The 22,452-nt window shown below is 44.2% G+C and overlaps 1 protein-coding gene across 6 annotated transcripts in view; it reads left to right on the top strand.

The window, feature by feature from the left end:
• Positions 1 to 22,452, top strand: part of LOC118514711 (lutropin-choriogonadotropic hormone receptor) — a 104,789-nt gene that overhangs the window by 54,135 nt on the left and 28,202 nt on the right. Inside the window, exon 1 of one of the 6 annotated variants that reach the window (XM_036061792.1) lies at positions 19,873 to 19,934. The exons of the other annotated variants lie outside the window; for them this stretch is intronic. The gene's annotated coding sequence lies outside the window, so the exon portion shown is untranslated. Of the gene's footprint in view, positions 1 to 19,872; positions 19,935 to 22,452 lie in introns of those variants that run through there. 6 annotated transcript variants of the gene reach the window in all.

Genomic DNA, 22,452 nt, shown 5'->3' with positions numbered 1-22,452 from the left:
GTTAATTCAAACAAACTGTTATGTTTAAGAGTGTTTGTCTCTTAAAAGAGATTTGAAATTGTAGTGCAGTTGTCATTGAAAAGGGAGGCGACCCCAATTTCAACTCCTGGAGGTATGCAATTTCTGAATTTACTTGTTTGAATCCAACTAGACTTTTAAGCTAATCAATAATGCTAGGAAATAGAGAATTTAGACCAATAGAGCTCAAAATCTAGCATAAATTATAGTGTATGGGGGTTTGAAATATTTCGAATTGCATACATTAAGGCTCCAGAAATAGTACAGAATTCAGATTTTCTAAATAACTTATTTCAGCAGAAGTTTTTGTTTTACAAACAGATTTCTATGGCAGGAACCTACAGCTCAGTCTAGATGAAACGAAATCTTGAAGTAATTACTCCATTCATCGGTCATTCGTTCTACCTTACGAGCCGGCTAGATCCATCATTCTGTCAAAAATTAATTTCAGCTTGCTTTCTCCCCAGCCTAGCTCAATGTTCATAGCTTGTGAAAAATCTGCAGATGATTATAATTTTGCTAATGTAACCCATGAATTGGGTTGTGAAAGTATATTTCCATACACATTGACGTAAAGCTCTAAGTTCATAAATGGCCTTAGAGTAAGCTTTTATTCACTAAAAATAAAATTTGTTGGTTGGTTTATCTTAATTTTTTAATTGTAATTGGTTTGTTTCTCAATCACGAAATTAGTACTTTTTTGTTAAAGTTTTTAATTAAAAAGATACCAAAATACCCTTTAGACTGTAACAAATCTCTTTAACTAAACAATGCATACTTTCAGGCGCTATAAAATTCAAAATTTTCAGTTCAAAAACAACCAAATCAAATTACTAAGAAAGTCTAATTAAACAATTAAATTAAATTATTCCTAACCTGAGCTTCACAATCATTCGTGGAAGCAACAGACGAGTTATGTGCAATTATGAAACATAAACTATCCTTTCCATAAAAATAAATCTTCGTTTGATTTACTCTTCTATGCCTACCCGAGCGAACCAGTGGATCCCCAGCGGATGGTTTGTCACATCCACTACGACCGGCAGCTGTTCCGTGGATAAGCGATCGCTCAATCCATCTTGTCCCGGGCACGATGCACTCTAAAAACAAACCCCCTCGAAGGCATTCAGCAATTCACTCCACGCAAAGGTTGTTGAAGCAAAACAACGCAAAAAGACCAACCCGAAGATTCCCTCCCTTTTCGAAGAAGGAGCTGTGGAGGAATGTGTGACGGCCACCAATGATGATGCGACTGTGGCTTTTTTGCCTTCCATTTTCACCGCCTTCTAGCGAGCAGAAGGTGGTACGGTGATGTTTTTTTCCACCCCGAGCACCATGCAGAAGAAGACGGTACCACGCTTCATTAACGGGCAAATTAAGTCAATCTTCGCACATAGACACACCGCCCGGAATCGAACCCCGAGGGTAATCGGGTATTCATGCCCATTTTCATCTTGGAATGTCGCTCTGAGCAAAACTCACCTCGATTTATGGTGCCGGGGTGCCTTTCTTACCTGTCGGGCACTCGACAGAGCACTCGCTTTTCGACTTGGCGAAAGGTTTCTTGTTTTTCCGCATCAAAGTTTACCCTTTCTAAACGCTTCATCGAGAAATCGGCTCAATTCAATCAATGAATGTCCCTGTTTGCTGATAGTGGAGGGGAGCCCTTGAGTACGGGGTTGCTTGTGGCAAAAGTAATTAAAAATGTGTAGCTGCATCATCAAGCAGTTCCAGCCCGACAGTTTCCATGGTACCGTTTGCAGTGTTACGTTTAATTACACCTTACAGGCAAACACTGGCCGGTGTCCGTCGTTCGCTGAGAAGTGGAACCGATGGCACAATCCCAGGATTTGTGAGCCTGCATCAAGTTTGCTATTAGATTACTAGCAGCACCCGTGTGCAGGCTCGTGAAGCGCTTCCGAAATCACATGCCAAAGAGTCGAAGAGTAATCCCTCTTTTTACTTTCTCTGCCTCTCGGTCTCTCGTTTTCGCACCGGGAAAGTGCCACCGACCGACCGATTGGCTGCAGGGCGAATGAAGTTATTTGCATAATATTTATACTTTGTCTAAGTAATCAATACAGCCGGGCGCGACGTGACGTGCTCGTGGCGCTTGTGTGCTGTGTGCGGACCTGACGTTCCAGTATCAACGGGGAACGAACGAAACTTTTGCCTGACTGACTGACCCAGATCCCGTCGACCGGGTATGGTCGAGGTGATAGATAACATCCGATCGTATCGTATCGCTGGGAGTCATTATTTTTTCTGTCCGCCAAGAAGGATGGTACGGATGGCAAGTGCTAGGAGTGAATAATTAGCGTCGCCAAAGCGTTCCAGGAAGTAAGACGATATTATTTTATGGCAATTATCTGAACAGATCTGGGAAGTGATAGCTGTTAAAAAAGGGAGGGAGTTAAAAAAATTGTACCTTTTTTGTATTGTTGAATGTTGTTGTTTAAAAGGGGGTAAAAACTTACTTATTATTAGTTTAATTGATTCCCTGATTAATACAGATGGGGAGAAAAATTAACAAATTTGACAGAAGTCCTTATTGATTACGCGGTCCTTTTGAGAAATACAGTGCATCAAACGCAAACTCGGACACATTGATTTCTTCTGCTTCTTCTTCCTTTGCCTAATGACCTCGTAGGTCATGCCTGCAATTTCTGGCTTACTAGACTTATTGATACCGCATAGTCGGATAGTCAGTCCTCACTAGGGGCAACGGCTCAGATGGGATGGGAACCCCGGTCCTGCCGTGTGAAGACTGGCATCGCTGTCGCATCGACCACCGGCCCGCCGCAATCTATACTTCATTCTCGGTGAATTAGAAAGAGATGAGAGAAAAGAACCATACAAAATGGCGCCTGATTGTTTATTCTTGGATCTAGAAAATCGAATAGCAAATCAAAGAGTCCCGATTTATGTGTGAAGCACTGTATTTTATCATTAACAATAAGCCTAATTCCACTACAAATTGGAATCCATTAAAAAAACTCAATCAAGTCGATACATTGCCACTTTGTCAAATTCAATACAATATCGGTGTCTACCCGTGACATAATCTTCTCAGGTCCCGCTCTGATAACAAAGAGGTCCACGATAAAAGGGGGTAAATAGCGCCATAATCGAATATTATCGCCCAAAACATCTTCCCCAGCAATGATTATAAGCCTCCGAGCTCCACTTGAGATAAGTAACCGTCTTATCACTCCGGTCCGATCGATAAGACCTATCGATGGACCCGGAACCAAGTGTCTCATCCAGCTTTGTTCGTTCAAACTTAGTTTCGTGGTGCATTTCACCAGTATGGGCGTTACGACCCGGTTTCATCGGGCAGCCTGCACCGGCAACGTGCTGCTGCTTAAGGAGGCAACACGCTGGGAGACGAACACTCCGGACGAGAATCTTCTGACACCGGTGCTTCTGGCCGCTGCCCATGGACACCCGTTAGCCCTTTCGGTGCTATTAAAACGAGGAGGCGATCTGACGAAAACGGATCGGTCCGGTAATGCGGCGTTACATCTAGCGGCTGCTGCTGGCCATCGTGAGTGTGTGGAATGTTTACTGAAGGCGGGTGTCAACGTGTTCGAGATGAACACATCCGGCCGGACAGCGCTGGATGTGGCGAAACTTCACCGTGAGTTTGAGGTGGCTGAAGTGCTCGAACAGTTCGAGTCGGAACTGTGCGCCAAGAATTCGGCCCATGTTGTGCAGCTACGGAAGCGGGCGGCTAAGCAGTACGAAAAACTGAAGCTACGGTACGGTTCCGTGATTGCTCTTAACCTTGGTGATAGTTTCCGGGCGTTGGAGGAACATACGACACTGGAAGAAAGTGTGTAGCGCTGTGTGTGTGTGTGTGTGACTCGTATCAGAGTTTAATAGGATGAGAAGAAAGAGCTTTATCCCGGAGACCTGATTATACGCAACGGATTGACCTAATTAAGCTACTGCGGGTGTTGGATTTGCTTGTGTCGATCTCGCTGCTCGCCGCCTGCAGTCAGGAACAATGGTTACTTCCGCACCGTAAGCATATTGTGTTGTGTGCGTGAGTTGGGGAAATAGATGGAGCTCTGATTTGCTTACGGCACGGGTCGTCCGTACACATTACGACGCAAAGGCATTCAAAGTAATGGATAGTGATCGAGGGTCCCTCATTTCGATGAATGAAAAGATTACCGACAGACGATGGAGATTTCCGAAGCATGTGGCTCACGATTATGCATGACAGTGGAAGGCCATGCGAATCCTCGACCAAGAGTGTGACGGTTCCATCGGTTCATGAAATATTCATTTTAGGCCGTGAAAAGTGGAAAACCTTCTCGAACGCCCGTTGGGGAGTGAACCGTGACCCCAAAATCGACTCCCATTTGCGTTGATCGTAAACCCATCTATCCGCGTCAGTGTCGGCAAAGCCTCTCGCAAAGCAGCCACAGTGAAAACGTATGTGTTGGAAGTCGGCGGATGGTGGCAATAAACCTATCTATCCGTCGTTGGCGCAAGGCACGCGCCCGGGAAAGTTAGCAGCGATACACCAAAATTTCCATAAATGACTAGTTCAAAGTGGAAGAAATCCCATCAATTCGCCCACCCTTGTGAGGCAGGACTTGGTGTGTCGGATGAGGCATCCTTTCCCAAACGCGAAGATCCACTCAAACCAAATGGGACAGTTTTGCATCATCACCGTGTGGTTATGGAAACCCCACTCGGTCCCAAGTAATGGTTAGTGAGAAAAAGTCCGATAAGAGGACATCGGTTGAATATCTCGTCACTTTTCACAACAAAAAAACGCACGTCTTTGGTGCATGTAGTCTGGATCGTGTTTGTGGCGCTTTGATAACAACAAACAGCTCAGTACTGTGTGGCTCTCTGAGACGAAGTCTCGCCACTCTTATCGGGTAACTACGGTCGTAAATGGTACGGTTCGGTTTATAGGGTTTAGCGAGAGGGGAGGGGATCGATTTTGAAGCCCATTCTGTGCGAGCCGGTTTTGTGATGCGTAATCGAAAAAAAGGGAAGCTCACGGTGAAATGGTTAACATGTGTGATCCGCCATATAATGGTGGCAGCTGGAATTCGGGATCGGGCAGTCGTGGGCGAACAGGTTTCCTTGGAGATGAAATTGAATAAAGTTTAATAGGCTAATGAAATGCAGACCTTCAAGCGGAGACAGGATTGAGTGATGAGTTAAGAACGCGCGTAGATCGTTGTAAATAGTCATTTAAATAAAGTTTTTCGAATTATGGGGAATTTAGGTGGATCGACCAGCTTAATCTGTAACTTATTCCTTGGAGATTCTATAGACAATTGCTTCGCTTACTTATCTTCTACTATATCATAGCGCCTAAATATATGCAATTCGAGGGATATTTCACTATTTTACAAACATGTTTTGTAGATTCAGTGTAGATGAGTTTATATTTACTTGGTGAACGTTAAATAAACTGTAGTTTGATGAAAGGGAATCATAATAAGAATTTCAAGCTTCCTAAAACTTGCAAAGCGCCTAAATTTATGCAAAACGAATAATGCAATAGCATTTTCTATTTAAGAAATTTTGAATTTGTTATTGTTCAAAACACTGTAAATAAGCTGTTAAATAATAACATTTAAATATTAACATCAAAACGCCTATATTTATGCAATAACCATAACAAAACCTCGATTTTTTTATTTTTCATCCGTTTAAACCCCCCAATCATGATTATGTGTCCTTTAAATACAGTTTAATAAAGCGAATCAACCTTCAACGTACATCATTGAGCTCAACTCCAATCGCATAACCAAAATGATATAAGCTCATTCACATTTTACAGCGTAAATCACTCCATTGCACACGGCGAAAGTGGCCATTTGTTTCAAGTTTATGCACAAAATCTCAGCCCACCCATCACCGCAGCCACCCAAACAACTCACAAAACTCACCATTTTGCGAGTGCATTTCATTGATTTCACGACCATTTATCAGCCAGATGTTGTTGCTTTACGCCTTTCGAAAGCTTTTTCTGCTGGTGTGGCTGGTGACATATACTCTTACCGATTACTGTACTGCAAACAAAAAGCCCCACCAAAACAGTGCCGTCTGTCTGCCGAACGTGAAAGAAAGAGCGCAAGAGAGTTTGCGTGTGTTTTCCCCGTTGATTACCATCATAAACTACACTCGCCTGTTGTGTGCTGCTCGTGCTGATTTGGGGTTAGGTCGGTGGTGGGAAAAGATGTTTTACGATCGGGATGCCCAATTTTCGATCGAGAGTAAAGCACCGGCACTCACTTTCAAGAGTACCATTTTCCCTCTTGCGCTTTTTTTTCGGGAAAAATCCTTCTCGCTCGTCCCCCTTGGTGTGTCTGTGTTGGTGAGATTACAATAAAAAGAGCGTTGAAAGTTTGTCCTTTCTTCAGGCGACAAAAAAGCGGGGTTTACTTTTCGGTTTTGGGAAATGGGGTTGAAAGCAATTAAGCTCGTACGGTACGGTGAAGTTTCGGAGGGAAAAGGTCATCATCGATTCTGTAAGTCCAGACGGACCGCCCGGTGGAGGTGGACGAACACCCAGCACCAGATGGATTGACAAGCACTCGTGCCTTGAAGTTCTGATCCATCGCCTGCGAAGTGGCTCTGATTTATGGCGTCGAACAGACAACCACAAACGCACCCTAAAATCAACAGAAGCGAAGCGGAAAGAAAACCAACCGCTGGCTGGAAAAGTGCTCGGGTGGACACTATTTTTATAGCCAACAACCACAGTGAGAAAATTCATCATACGCACACATTCGCATTCGGTGTGATGGAAAGCTTTTTAACCCCTTTTTTCCCTGGGACTGGGATGATAAAAGGTTTGTAATCGTCCAAACGAAGGGATAAGCACAAATCCTTAGGGCGCAAGGGACAAACACACCCAAAAAAAGAGCTCTAGAAGTGTGTCTAGACACCGGGACACCAACAATCCGGTTAGTGTGCTTAAACAGGGAGCTTATTTATCACGATTACACACTCTCTTATTCAATTATGCTACCAATCAAACAATTTGTTCCGTTTGCCTAGACCGGGCCAATCGGGAGCATCATAAAACGGGTGTTTCGAGCTGCATTTAAGCTTTGTTAATTTGCTGCTGCCACACCATCACCTAGTTGGTGGAGCAGCGTGGTAGGGGTTGAAGAAGGCGCGAGGGATGTTATTGATACCCGAAGGCCAATTAATGCAGTGCGTGCAGTCGCGGTGCAGCATGCAACATAGTAACTTCGAAGCTCGCGCTCGGTCGTACCTGGTCGGCTAATGTGTTGATGTGGTGGTTGGGTGGTTTCTTTTTTCTCACCCAACCTCCCTTTCCCCCCAGCCTCCCTTTCGCCCTATCCGTCTCTTGCCGGCGGTGGCGTGTTATGGAGACGTTTAATGGTGGACGATTTGTTGACGGTTGTCTCATCGCTGTACCGCCACGGGACACGGCAGGAGTTTTGTGGTGTCAGCCGGCCGGGTGATTGATTTTGATTCCCCATTACGCGCATTGATTAAGCACGCTAAGCGCTTTGTTAGATTGTTGCGAGCTAATGGGTTAATTTGCTCGTTTATTCCAATTGAGAAAGCAGGGTAGCCGGTTTCGCGCGATTGAGACGGAAGTGGTCGATGTATCACATTCCATCGGGCTACATTGTCTCAGGTGGTGCTCTGGAATGTAGGAGGCGATAAGGCAGTAGCTATCAGTTTGGTCTTTGATGAATTGTGTTAGGAAATTCAATTTTAAGGCGAGGAGTTCTCATAACGGAGATTATTTGGAGCATTTAATTCACTCAGAAGTCCTGAGATGAAGTAGAGATGAGTTTCAATGAGGAGGCTCTGACTTCTTCTTCCCACTATAGCCATTCTCACCCATATAGCGAGATTCAAAGGCGCACTGTTTAAAGCAATCCTGCCTCTTATAGGCTCCACAACCTTCTGCTATATAGAAGACTCCAGTATCACACTAAATGCACGATATATCACACATTGATACGTCTGGTATGCCTATGTCGCGGACACTGCTGTTGTGTGTAAGCAGGGCCAGTGAAGAAGGAGGATGAACCACGAGATATCCTGACAGTGGCCACAGCTGGCATGATACGGTGACTGGAGCACGTGACGAGGACGCAGACATGAGAGACTCAGCAAGTTCGTTGGCTGAATCAGATGAAGTCTTGCTTGTCGGAGATCGGATGCAGCCTTGAACCGAATTTCTTGGAACAGAAATGTTGAACGGGCCATATCTTATAGATGATGTTCTACCCTGAGCAGAATTAATTATTTATAACCTGGTGTATATATGTTGAACGAAGTGAGTGTTTTGCTCATGTTCACATATTTTCTCAGAAACTCATCATTAGTTGCAAAATATTTTCAAGTTATTTATTTATTTATATTTCTAGTTGGACGGCTTGACGCCGTATTGACAACACATATTTTCAAGTTCTTAGATTTTTTTTGTTCAAAACCTTGATACACAAATTATTTCTATCTTCCTTAGCCGAATGTCTAAGGACTCTACTTCAAGTGTAGAAAAATCTTTTCTGTTGTACTTTCCAAACGGTGTCCTCCTGGTGGCACCTCTTGCCGTGCATAATATCAATTCCAAATCTCATTAGCAAATGAGCTGCACTCCATTTGTAACCATATCCGAAACCTTATTCCACCCGGATAGTTGCTCTTATTGCAAGCTTCTGTTAACCCCCGGGGTTTGCTACTAAAATACTCCGAAAACTCCGTGCGTTTTATTGCCGGTAGGTGTCCTATTCGAGTGCATCTCCCCCACGATCTGATTTCATTTCGATTCACACTCACCGGAATCAGCTGGTCCGAGGAAAGTTTGCTCGCCGAGCTTCGGCGTACAAGTGCTTGCATGCAAAATAAACGCCAAGGATTCCCTAGCCTGAACTCATCCGTGAACCGAGGGTTAGCAAAAAGTCCTACCAAGGCGAGAGTTTCGTTGGAGCAAAAAGCAGATAAAAAGCATAATCCAGCGTACTGCACACGAAGAGGAGCTGTTTATATGCTGCAGGCTGGCATTAGGTGTAAGTGATGGTCTTCCCCCACACAAACACACGTCCACAGCCCGCGGATTACGATTTAATCACATGTTGTTCTAAATGGTGGCATACCTCGTTGGTGGCGCAAAACCTTCCCGGGGGGGTTCGTGCTTGGTGCCGGCGCTGATAAGGAAACTACCTATCCACAGCATAAAACCCATTTACGCACGCTATTCACCCCGCGTGTGTCTGTGTGTGTGGAAATGGAACTCATTTTCCTATTCACACCACATGCGACTGCCCTTTAAATAACGCATGAGCGTCGTCTTCTCTCGGGTCCTCCACGCTAGACCAACAAAACACGCACGCAGAAGTAAGAGGTCCCTAATGTTTTAGCTAAACGCTGTAACGATATAACGGGCAATTTATTAAAAGTTTGTTTATTATTTTATTCATGGCGTGATTATTATCATTAAACGCTCGCTACGAGCAGTCGTCCACGGGGGCACGACTGTGGAAAACTGCACTTGTATAGGTGGGTTGGTTTTTTTTTATCATCATCATTCCAGAAGCTGGCCTTTCACTCGACGGAGTGTGACACTGTCAGGCACACTGGGAAACAGGTTAAATTGATGACAGGTAATAACACCGTAATCAAAATGCTCCCTCGTGAGTAGAGTGTACCCAAACTAACCACGACGATGGGGTTTTTTTTCCCCTGCTAGAAACTAGCCTGTTGTGTTGTGTTGGGGGTTTTTCATGGAACTCCGGTAGACGGGTCATGCCAACACTCGATTGCTCCGGTGAGCGCGTTGGTTGGACCAAGCTTTGGACACAATGTTGACGCCGTGTATTGTGGTAAGGATAATTTTTGTCCCGTATCGCTAGGCCTCTTTTGTTGGTAAGCGTTTACCGGTGCAAGGATACACCATTGGGAAGTGCGCCGGAAGCAATTGCGCTCCGCCAGTGGACATCAACTTTATGGTGTGCTGTGTGGAATGGATACTAGCGATCGGATAATGGCCTAAGATTTTAATACGATTCTTCCTTTTGGAAGTTGTATAAATTATTTAACCTGATCATTTGATGCTTTCATGAATTTCATTTGTCACCTCAAGAATTTTGTGCCAGAACAGTTCGCAATATACCTGGATTAAAATGCAAGCTATCGGCCGAGGTCTCTTCTGAGCTCTAGTTGGATAGTCAGGACTCACTACGAGGGAACGGTCCTGATGGAATTGGAACCCTGGTCCAGAACTACCTGCCGTATGCAGGCCGGTGACATTGTCTTCTCTATCACCGGGCCGCTCCAGCATGATCAACGACCATACCATGTTAAAGGCACTGGTTCTTGTCTCAGTCTTTAAATATTAAAATCAGTTTTAGCTTCTATATAAAAGCTCAAGAAATTCTAGGACATGATAGTGGAATAATTCTTGGTCGTGTAACATTTCATACGTTTGAGGGTCTTGGGTGTCCCGAGAGCCCTCTACCAACAAAATTGATAAGAGCCATCGGACCAAGGATCTTTTCTCAAGGAGTTCAAACTCGCATCATGGTCTGTTTTTTGCTCAATTATCGTGATGATTAGGATGGAAGGCCTGCCTGAGACATCTTGAACGGTAAGGTTTTAAACAGGACTTCTTGAACAGGACTCGGACACTGGGAGTTGTTTATGCATTAAAACTAAATTTAATTCGAAATCCCTATTACTTGGCCAAATTTTAGTTAAAGGAAAACAAATAAATCCCTTTTGTCTACTCTCCTCTGGCAATCAACAATCTAACACCAACAAAAATAATGCGCCCTGTTCTGTACTAACAGCAACATTGCCAAAAGCAACGGAACGCTGTCCCGGAAACCGGGCCGATGCAATTTCCAACACTTTCCTCCATTTTCCCACCCAAAACCGCTTCCTACCATCATCAAGGGACCTTTCATCATGCCCTCGAAACGCTGTGAGGTGAAATGAATTTCACACTAAAACCATTAAACGCAACAGGGTGCGTACAGCGCGGCACCGTCACACACCGTAAAATGCATAACGATCGACGATGAGAAACGCAACCCACAGGAGGACATATGGGATGCACATTCCACTGCACGCAGGTATTGGAAAATAAATTTACTTTCCCCGGGAGCGTTGTTTGCTGGTGGAAATTTTGAGGTCACGAAAATAGTGCGGAGGACAAAAACACACACCCATAGAAGCATGACTGTTCTGGCTCGGAAGTCGGAAGCGATTTTAATGAACAAACATTAACTACAGCAGAAGAGAGTAGCCGCATCAGCCAGGGTCTGGTTGGTATGTTCGGACTCTGGGCAGGTTTTTTTTTTTGGAGCTCAGAGGTACATGTAGATGAGGCAACGCCGCTTCAAAGCTTGCTCCAGCGTTGTTGTTTTATTCGACCGAAGGGAGCTGCTTGTCCCAATTTAATCCAGACACTAATGTAGTGCCCGGATGCATCTTTGGGTCCTATAATTTAACTTCTCCACCGCTCTACCATACCGGTACCGTGTGAAAGTTACACCAGCAAACTACAGGATGTGCTGTGGAAAATGAACAAAGAATGGTACACATCGATACAGTTTTGCTGTTGCTGCTGGCATCCGGTAGCATATTCTCGACCTACTGAAACGATTAAAGGATTTGTGCGCTGGTTTCGGTTATCGGTGTTGCCTTCGGTCAACAGGACAGTTTAAGCAGAAAGAATATAAAGTAAGGGACAAACAGCAGTTCGGATGGCACCAAGGAAAAAAAGCGGGGGATTTGGTAATTACGCTAACATAAATCAGCAGCTTCCGTGCGTTCTAATGCTGGGCCCGTTTTTTTTTTGTTGCTCCAGTTAACCTCACTGGAAGACACAACCTGTATGCATAATTAATGTTGCTGTCAGATTTTAAAGCTTTTTTGGAGGTTGTTTATTTGCCTTAGAGTTCCTGGGGGTTTTGTTGCATAATTATCGAGCGTGAAGTGAAGGAAGTGGTAGTGACGCATTTGATGCTTCGTTTAGCATCGAACGGTGAGAAATAGCTTTCAACCGATGTACTGCAGACAAAAGCATCGTACGTTCAATTTATGTCATTATAAACTCACCCTCCTTGAGTGTCAAGTGTCATCCTCATCATCAGCATCGTTGGCGTCGTTGGCGTCGTCAACTGCAGTCAAGCATTATTTACCGCACGCTGTTCGACGATTCCGACGGTGATTGCTGCAGGCATGACACACTGCCGCCTGTTTGACTAGAGATACGGAAGGTAACATGTGGCTTGCGTTCCGTGAGCATCAATTTCCTGCTCTTCTATTCCGGTGAAGGCGAACAAACAGTCGCTTGAACCTGCCGGCGGGCGATTCCCTTCCGCATCGCCGCTACACCACGACTGAAGACACGGATTGGATGTTTTGATTTGCTGATGACAATGTCAACGCTAGACGAGACTGGCTAGCTGGCCGTGGGGAGTAACAGGGTAGCTTGTTTAATCTGTATTCATTTCGTGTCACGTTCTTCGGCACAAGCTGTTGCGAAGGGGGGGCCGGATTGGCGAAGGAATTAGAGACAAAGCGTCACCGAGCAGCAAGGTTGACATCCTGACTGAAGGCGTTCGGTTGACGATTGCCGGTGGCATCCGTGCGATATGTCACACTAATCGGACGATTTACTTGCTCTTCTTAAATTTCCCCGGTGTTCTTACTTGCACCGATCGATATCAGCGCTTGATCGCACGTGTCCTTTCGCTCGAACGGTTCCCGATCAATCAACGTGTGAGCGTGTGCGGAAAGCCTGAAGGTGGATGTAGACATTTTTCTCCCTTAGTCACACAAGGTTAGGTGACCCTGTTGTGGCACGGACTTTTTTTACTTCTCTCGCTTTTATTGCTTTATTTTGATTTGATTTCCGTTTGGCAACATTCTCATCTTCAGCATTCCAATGCAGGAATTGGTATGCTTTTTGTTGATTCGAGGCACGATTTTTTTTTTGCACGAACCAGAAGGCCTTCTTTGTGGGACGTGTGGAATCACGGAGGACTCATAAGTAATATGTTGCGTTGAGAAAGTTTTTTTTTTTCTTACCGTGAAGCATATTGTTTCTTTAATGAGAGCTTGTTACTTAACTTCGTTGCTTCATTGCACATTTATTGTTTGCAATTGATTGCCCATTGTCAAATTTATAGCTTTGACTCCTATTGGACAGTTATAGCAATAACGTCAGGCTGCTAAAATAGATCAAATGAACAGTGATGCAATTCAAAGATCATTCGAACGAATTACTTACATCGTTAAATCAATATCCCAATTTTAAAGGAAATTAATTTAAAAAGACAAGACGTTTGAAGTATGATATCATTATTCCATCACAGACAACGTTTTTATTGATTTCGACCCGATCAGATCCGGATGAGTAACATCCAGGTCAACCATCAAAACCATATTGACAACGAACCATGCCATATTAAGCCATGCATCGATCGATCGTACCGTGTTGCGTGTTGTTAATTTTGATTTATGATGTCCATTTGTGCGTACGCTTGTTGGAAAACAATTTCAATTACCGACCAACACGACAAACCGTCCAAATTTGCATCCATTCATCTTCTTCGCGCTTCTCGACCGCCACCCTCGATCCCCAAAAACGTCAACCAAATGGAAAGTGATAAAAATGTGTTTGTACCGAGTAGCTTATTAATCAAACGGTGTTGCAACGGTGTTTTTGCACACCAACTGCACGGTAACGGAAATCCATTTCCACCCGGTCACTTGTACGCGCGGCGACACGGGCACAAGTTGATTGTTGTATACAAAACAACATTTCACCGTGTGTCACAATACTTCACAGTTGTGAAGAAGTTGGCTGCTCGGTCGAGTACCGAACAACCGAACCTGGAATGAGTCCGCCGACTTTCCGCGAATGGATGTTTTGCATTCGTTTCGTTGTCCTGTCAGCGCTGTGTCCCTTTGCAAACCACCCAGCTAACACCATTTTTCACGCAACACTCGACCCAAAACAAGCATCTGGCTTTCCTGGGGCCGTCGTTTGCTCGGTTCGTTCGGCGAAAAATACCGGAAATTCCAATCGTGCGGTTTGACATCGAGCAGCGACAACACCGTTACCGCTCACGTCAGGTCAGCCCTCTAGCGGCAACGTTCCGGAATGGACAGGTTATCAAAACTAATTTGTTGCGGTGATGGCGCACTTTTCCAACACACGGTTAGACACGGCAAGAGTTTTCTCTTTTCCTTACCCAGACCTCGATCCCTACTGCTGGTATGGGTTAAAATTAAATTATACGCTCAATTTGCACCCAAATTGTAGACCATTTGTCGTTCCGGTGTGGCCACCCGCAATGGCGAAGGGTGTAAGAATCCCGAACCCTCGGAAAGGCTCGACCTCAACAGATCATTTTTGATCGCATCCCACAGTGACTGCTGTGAAAATGCTGTGGGAAGGAAAAGGTTGCCAGAAAAAAGAGGTCATTTTTGCAAGCCACAAATGGGTGTTTGCTTTCTGAGGCAAGCATTGAGCCGGGTAGGCCTGTTGTTCCACAACGTCTGACAGCTATATCATGGCACATCATATTAAGTGTTGAATGTAAGGCACTTAGATGTAATCTATGCTAAAGGGTGAGCTTTTGGCAGCAATTAAACAATGGTTGCCTGTGAAGAATGGGATGAAAGATGTTTGTGATTACCATGTTAAGTGTGGACCGAAGCTTTATGGTATAATTAAAATTGCCTGCCAACATTATTTAAGTATACATATTAGTACCGCTAGATGGCGCAGTTTCTACTTAGTTTTCACACTGAAAACTATAGAAAGGCTCATGTTGGATAGAGAAATTCTCGGATTGTTTGCTACCATGATCATGAAAACGGACAGAAGTCTTTATGAAACGTAGAGCATATTAAGTTTTGGTAAAAAAAAAACTCCCTTAGGCACTAATTATTTTACTTAAAAATAGTGTGTTGAAATACACAAGAAATGTTATTATTAGACATGTTTGAGGTTTCTTTTTCCTGTGATTTATCGCATAGCTTGTGTTTCGAATTGTTCTAAATTATTTTACGAAACACGAAATTTGTCTTCTAAGTATTACGTCAAATGTTATATATTAGTACCAATAGATGGCGCTATTTGCCATGCGACCTCTATAATAACTATCAATCACCTAAAAGGCTTCAAAAGTGTTGATTCCTTCTTTGTTTTTTGCTGAGGTCGTTCTGCCCCAAAATGTGGGTCGATCTCCGTATTTCAATCAGTACATATCATTTCAATCGAAGCAGAAAACTACCGACAGTAGCGCTGGTGCTGCTGGTTCGGTTTCACATCACCCCAAGCAGATGCAAGCAGCACCATTTTCCATCTGCTTCGAAACAGAAAAGCATACGGTTAGCACCAACCACCACCACCACCATCTGCCAGCAAGGGCAACAGAATGAGTAATAGCTCGAAATGATTAGTAAGGACACCTTCCCTTCCATCCCTGCTCCTTTCACCATCCTTTCCCTCTCCTGTTCTACCTAGAACAGTGACCCCCGGTTGAGCGTTCTGGGGGCATTTGCTGATGGGTTGTAATTTATCATTGGCCAGTTTTTGACGACGATGGGCATGACACAAAAGAATACGAAGGAGACACAAAAAACAACATCCTCAAAACTGTGACACAAAAAACCCTCGAGTATAGATCTTGCTGCTGCTGCTGCTGTCTCGTTTGTGATCCTCCCTCGTCGATCGCTTAAGGCTTTTTTTCGTAAACGATTCACTCAATATATTAACCGGTGGAGGGGGGCGAAGTGAAAAGCGCAACCAGCCGGATGACAGAAACCATTTTTGGAGCAAACTTCAAAACAAATCTTGCCCCAAATTGTGTGTGTGTGTGTGTGTGTGTGTGTGTGTGTGTGTGTGTGTGTGTGTGTGTGTGTGTGTGTGTGTGTGTGTGTGTGTGTGTGTGTGTGTGTGTGTGTGTGTGTGTGTGTGTGTGTGTGTGTGTGTGTGTGTGTGTGTGTGTGTGTGTGTGTGTGTGTGTGTGTGTGTGTGTGTGTGTGTGTGTGTGTGTGTGTGTGTGTGTGTGTGTGGGGCAAAACGAGGATAATATTCTCACACACTCTGATACAAGCAGACAAGGAGAAGACGCAGTCAGGATGAAAAGGAAGGTGAAAACAGGGAATCATCTGCCATTAGATGGCCATCATGCACATCGTGACTCGGGTGAAAATGCTCGGGCGCAGTGAAGCTTTCCTTTGCTAGCTTTTTCCCACTTTCCTTAACATCAGTTCTTACCCCGCGTTTTCCTTTTCACAACACTTCACTTTTCCTACCCCCGCGTGTGTGTGTGTGTGGTGATTGTTACGGAAAACAGCATTTATTCTAGTCATGCCCTATTGAGAAGGCATCATAAAATGGTGCCTCCTTCATACACTCCCTGCCCCAGCGCTTCTCGTAGCCTTCCCATCACTAATCCAAATGGTAAATAAGGAGGAAAAATGGCCAACATTTGCGCTCGCCATGCGGCAAAGTAATGACTTTTCAACTACCGAACCGAACACCGAGCTGTGGGCTGCGGGAAAATAGGTTCTCCGTTGCTGGTCTTCGGGGCAGCTTCTGGGCAGCGGGAAGAAACGCACCAGCCAGCCAACCAGCCAGCTAGCCAGTTTGATGGGATTAAATTTGTAATCAAATTCATCGCCTCTTTTTCCACGAGCTTTTCTTCTGATTTTGGCCTGCGGTTTTCTCCACCCAACGAGTGATGATTTGAAAATCATTTCAGGATGGAAAAAAGGGAAAACCAAGGAAAACAAAATGCTTTTAAGCCGGGGGAAAACACACCACAGAAAGTGTATTTATTTTAACTCAACCTCACCAACCAAAAAACACTCAATAAAATTCCGGGAGTAAACACATCTGAACGCTTTGAACGCATTCCCTCTCCCCAAATATAGACATTTTTCAAATGTTTTACCAACCCACCAAACACAAATGTATGTCAAAAAAAAAAAAAGATTTGGAGAAAAATGCACCTATCGACAGCAAACTGCAAGCGCAGTGTGTGTTTACAATCCCATTTTGCTCACACAAACGAACGGAGTAATTATTTTTAGTTTGGCAAATTGATGACCAATTTGGATGGCCGACCCGAAATGGCCCGTGTCAACAGAGACCGACACAAGCGTGTTGATTTTACAGCACTGGACTTGAAATGGGTGAGAAAATGGACGACGATAACACATTTTTCCTCCCGCTGAAATGAGTGGAAACACACGATGCACCTTTTGGCAATCGTGCTGAACAGCGTGTTTGTTCACGCATCGTTAACGCATCAAGCGGTTTTTCCACCACTCGAGCGAGCGCATTAAATTTTAAATGCATTCGAAATGGAAAAAGAAAATGGGAGCAATTTCCTGGAAGGAGTGTAAATCCGGGCGTGTGATGAAGTCGAAAATTTATAAATTACCCCTTTGTCGTTCTTGCTTTTCGCTCACCTTCTCACGAGAAGCCGTCTGCAGACGTTAGACGAAAAATGGCATTACTGTCAACGGAGCGCACACCGGCAGCGAAAAAGGAACCATTCGCATTGAGAAATGCGAAACAGCATCCAACTGCAACAACATATGCAACCGTTTCAACATTCACGTTTTTTCTTCTGTTATTCGCTTTCACTTCGAGCTCATTCATTCCGGCCAAACCCGAACGAACGTCTGCGTGTTAACGTGTTGACCATATTTCTTTACAACTGCGCTACCCACCGACACTGGATCGTTTGTCAGCGCCGGACCGGGTGCCAGACCACAATTTGGGCCGAATGTCTGAAAATTTCCCACGAATGACGTGCGTGGTGGACGGGGTTTGGTGGTGCTGCATTGATGAGCTGGAGGGGAGAGAAAATTAACAGCATCATGAATTTTGATTGCCTGCAGCTAATGATGGGTGAAGCAAAATTATACACACAAATGCGAGCAGTAAATGGTGTTCGAACTCGAGTTCGATGGAGAAGAAAAAGAAATTTCAAAATAAATAAGGAGTTTCTTTTCCTCGAGAAAGGATGCTGAGTGCAAGCAAAGAGCTGAAATTGAAGCCGGCTTGAAGATGTGTGAAATAGTATTATGAAATAAAAATTATGTTTAATATTAAACCCTTCGACGAAATAGTATTTAAACTTAATATCATGTGCAGTATGTACACTGCTTAGTATAGTTTATTAGGTATAATCATTCAAAATAAGAAGTCATTCGTACGAGGAGGCTTTCTAAATAGGATTTGATTGCTGGCCCTCCTGTGAGGACTGGAACTGCTATCGAAACAGCCGTTGGCGTCGGTTCCCCACCCAAAATAGCCTAAAATGTTGCTTCAATATTGGATGTATATATAAGGTAGGTTCAAGTACTCAAATAAACCTCTGAGCCTCTCAGAGACCTGTAGAACTCCTCTTAGCCTAGCACGCGAGGAAGATTTTCAAACGGATCTTTGGCACCAAATAGACTTTTCAGTTTTGGGTGTTTGGCAATCAAGCGCCCAAACAGCCTCTATAACCTAGCCTATAAGTTGATCCGAAAGAGCTCACTAGCACGAGGGTGTCGCTTATTCTTGTTGAAATCAAACTAACGAAACTTGCATCAAGAGAGCGATTATAAGATGAGTCTGCTTCAATACATTTTGTAATGTTCAAGCGCCAGAGTATTTCTGGTCTCGGCCTGTCATTTCTTGCTTTCTGTGACTTAATTTTACCCGTAGTAAAGTAGTCAGCCCTATGTACGGGGGAGGCGGTCCGGACGGGATTTGAAACCCGGCCCTGCCGTGTGAAGACTGGCGCCGCTGTCTCCTCTGCCACCGGACCGTCCCGCACTGCAGATGAGATTAATCTTTATAGTTTAGTATCCGAACACTACTTTAAAGAATATATGACTTTCATTTTAATTGGATATTTTCTGAAATTAGACAATCTGAAATAAGAGACATGAGTGCAATTTCTAATGTCTGGAATATTCTGATACGCTTTATTTTAAAATAAGGAGCTTCTTGTGATCGAATTATCTTTTTATTGCTATTTTTTCCTTCCAAGCAACGTTTTTTTATCGTCTAGATCAAACCATAGCGCTAAATACGATGTCTTTCAATGTAATTTCCACCATTTCCTGTTGATCTCTCGGACGAAATCCAATTGTGCTCTTGCGCTTCCGTCGCATCGTTCATCGTCCACGCTTAAACTACAAACCCCTAGCAATGATGTACTGCTGATTGTTGCTGCTTGATTTGGCACACCGAAGCACCAAACGCACTCCAAACGCGCTTCCTGCTGTCCTTAGCTAACCGGTTAGTACTGTAGTACGGTTAACAGAGAGAAGGGTTTGCAGCCCGCACACCAGAAACTGACTGAATAATCGAACAACTTTGACTCTAATCTAGTTGGAGTTCATTTTTCAGACTGCTGGTGCTGCCAGTCCAGCTGCAAACGTAGCATCCAATTTCGGTTGACGCACAGGAAATTTATTTTATCGCAACTATTGCTCCGGCCAGCGTAGCGTTTCGTTCGGTTCTCTGGCAAGCGATAAATTACGTCTCAGAGTCCGTCTCCTTCGCACAACTGCTGTAGCCGGATGGATGAAGTTGGTAACGAGAGTGAGCTCGGGGAGAGGGCATAGGGATCTGTGGCATCCATGGCGACGGTTGATTGAAGAATAGGAAAACATCTCATCAATCATTTCTATTAAATTTATTACATTCTTGTAACTGATCTATTCTTTGCGTTCACGCGTCGCACCGGGCACAGCGAAGGAAGGACACCCGATCCCGCTCTTCTTTCTCCGGCCATGCAGGCCACCATTCAAGATTTTCTCTTTCATCAGCTTCCTCTTGATCACTTGCAGCCACACGCTCGCTCACCCCTGCTACTCTTCGCAGCATCCGGTTCCGGTTCCATAAACTCGACTGTGGTGTACGTATATCCAAATTTGATTTTTATCCTTTCGTGTCCAGGCATGCTGCAAACACGCTTATCCTCCGAACCACTCCAGTCGTCGGTCGGCTAGCTCCAATACATCCGAGAACTGGAGTGATATGCAAGAAATTAATTTCCTTTCACCGCTCACCCAGCCAGCCAGCCCACCCGTGATTCTGGGAAATTTGTTTCCCTCGTCTTTTTCTCGGTTGTTGCTCCAATCGTTTTCTTCCGCATTGCGTTGTGCGGGGTCTGCTTTGTGCTCGTGGGAAAAAGTATCAGACATTGTTTTCGTTCCCGGATTTGATGGCACTTAGCGAAAGAAAACACCACGTTCCGGACATCCTTTCTTGCCGGGTCGTGCTCCAGGGTCTCCTAGGAAATGGTTCCATTATGTGTCTAAAGCGCCTAACCACCGTCTCGATTGGAAGCGGCAGGAGTGAATGAAGTGTTAACGACACTTGAACCATTTGATAACGGATTAATGTCTCGATGGAATAAGCTGCCTCCTGCGGGTTCGTGATGCGTAAACCCCGCCGAGCGCCTGCTTTTTTCCCTGACGTTTGGGTGTGAAAATTACCCATTACACCAGCAAAGAAAAGATTGACGATTGAACTGGGGAGATCGTCGACGGTGTGCGAGATCTGGTAATGATTATTTGATGAGAGCATGATTTGCCTGCCTGCCTGCCTGTCTGGCGTGGTTTTTGAGGCGAAAATTAATTCAAGCAGCTTCGAAAGTCAACGACTGATTAAGGGTGATTAATTTGCTGAACTGATGAAATGGTCCGTCAATAGCGAAAGGGGTGCATCTAAATTTGTGAATGGCATCGAGAAGGCAAGCTTTTTTATTGACTTTCTTAGTGGTGTTAAATTGGATATTAATTAGTATTTCTTCATCATAGTGTCAACAATACCTTTCTACAGAGTAAATACAAACCAAACGATCAAGCAAATTTTATTTGTTCTATACACTTTTCTCTGTAAAGAGTTTGAAATATGTGTAGAGACCGGGAACGTTTATGAGTTGCTCACTCTATCACAGAGTTCAATGCTTAGCATCGGTTATTCGAAAAAATCTTACCACTGTTTAGAAGGTAGTAATCATAATATTTTTTCATTAGATTTTTCGAAATTCTATCTTGTAGTTTTCTTATGAGCGTTCTTCAAAATTCAGAAGCCTTTTCCCAGTAGTTTTATTTCGCCCCCTGTAATAGCAACAATTAAAATCTGTTGCAAATGCAAATTTATTCAAAATAATCTCAAACAACAAGCGGTTTTGCCGTCATTTACACGCCTGTTTTACATCGCACCAATTATTCTGCGATGATTGCGAACGCTTTCGCCCAAATCACAACATAATTTCACCAACTCACACGTACCGAAAATGCCACTTAAACTCACGTGCATTAAACTGCCATCCCAAAGCGCAATTATTCATAGCGACCGGTTCGCGCCCAGCACACATTAATCTTTCAACGCAACCTAAATCACCGCCAACGATTTGGAATAATTTAATCGTACCACCAAACGGGGGTAGTGGTGGTCGGTAGTGGTTGCTTTTATGGCAAAATGATGAAATCTAATTTTCCTGCACGCAAAACAATATTTAAGGTCAGGTCAATAGGTGTAATCAGCCTGAAGGTAGGCTTCTTTACCGGAAATGGCGATACGCCGGTGCCCAATATTGGAATGGCTTTGAAGCGATTGAGTGATTCGAGGGATAGTGCTTTGGGGCGTAATGAACCATTCAGATTACTTTGTTGTGTGGTAAAAGAAGTCAAAATCACACATTGTGCGTTTGTGCGTCTTATTCCATTGATGCCCTTTCTGTATCGTTCGCTACTGGAAACAAGGAAGGTAAAGAGAGATGTTCCATTTCCACTGCACAAATTCCGGTGGTTCGCGTGCCAACAGCTCATAAAGCGGTCGAGCTTTCGGATGGGGCTTTCCGTGACGGTTCCATGGAAAAACCTTGAGCTTCAGATAAACATTTACCGAACGCTCCGGCGGACACCTTTCCACCAGACGCTTTTCCAAGAAAAAGGCGCCTTATCTCGTTTCGGTTGTTAAAAAGCCATGAACAAACCGTCATTGAGAAGAAATTGAGAAGTAAGAATAGAATGCTTTTTTCTTCTGTTTTGCTCCTCTTAACACTCAACCCGATAAAGTTTTCACGCACGCACACACTTCTCGTGATCGCGTGAGTAAATAGACGGCTTAATGGTGTCGATGGAAGGATTGGTGGAACACAGGTTTCGACACAACGAATATCCTTCCATTTTTCATGGGTGAACATGTAAATACGCCTAACAGATGGGTTCGGCGGTTGGTTAAACAATTTCACCCGAAAGGAATGTTAGATCGAGGGAGTTATTGTACCAATTTCGAAGATTCCCCGAAAGGATAAAGCAATGGATCTAGGGGCCGGCTCGTTTCAACACCCGGAAAATTCTCGTGGGAAAAATTCTCCTACCCTCACCCTATCGTTTTCCCGAGAAAGAATTGTCTCGGTG

This window comes from Anopheles stephensi, chromosome 3 (genome assembly GCF_013141755.1).
Source record: "Anopheles stephensi strain Indian chromosome 3, UCI_ANSTEP_V1.0, whole genome shotgun sequence".
Lineage (NCBI taxonomy): Eukaryota > Metazoa > Arthropoda > Insecta > Diptera > Culicidae > Anopheles > Anopheles stephensi.
This window is presented reverse-complemented; position numbering and strand designations above follow the sequence as displayed.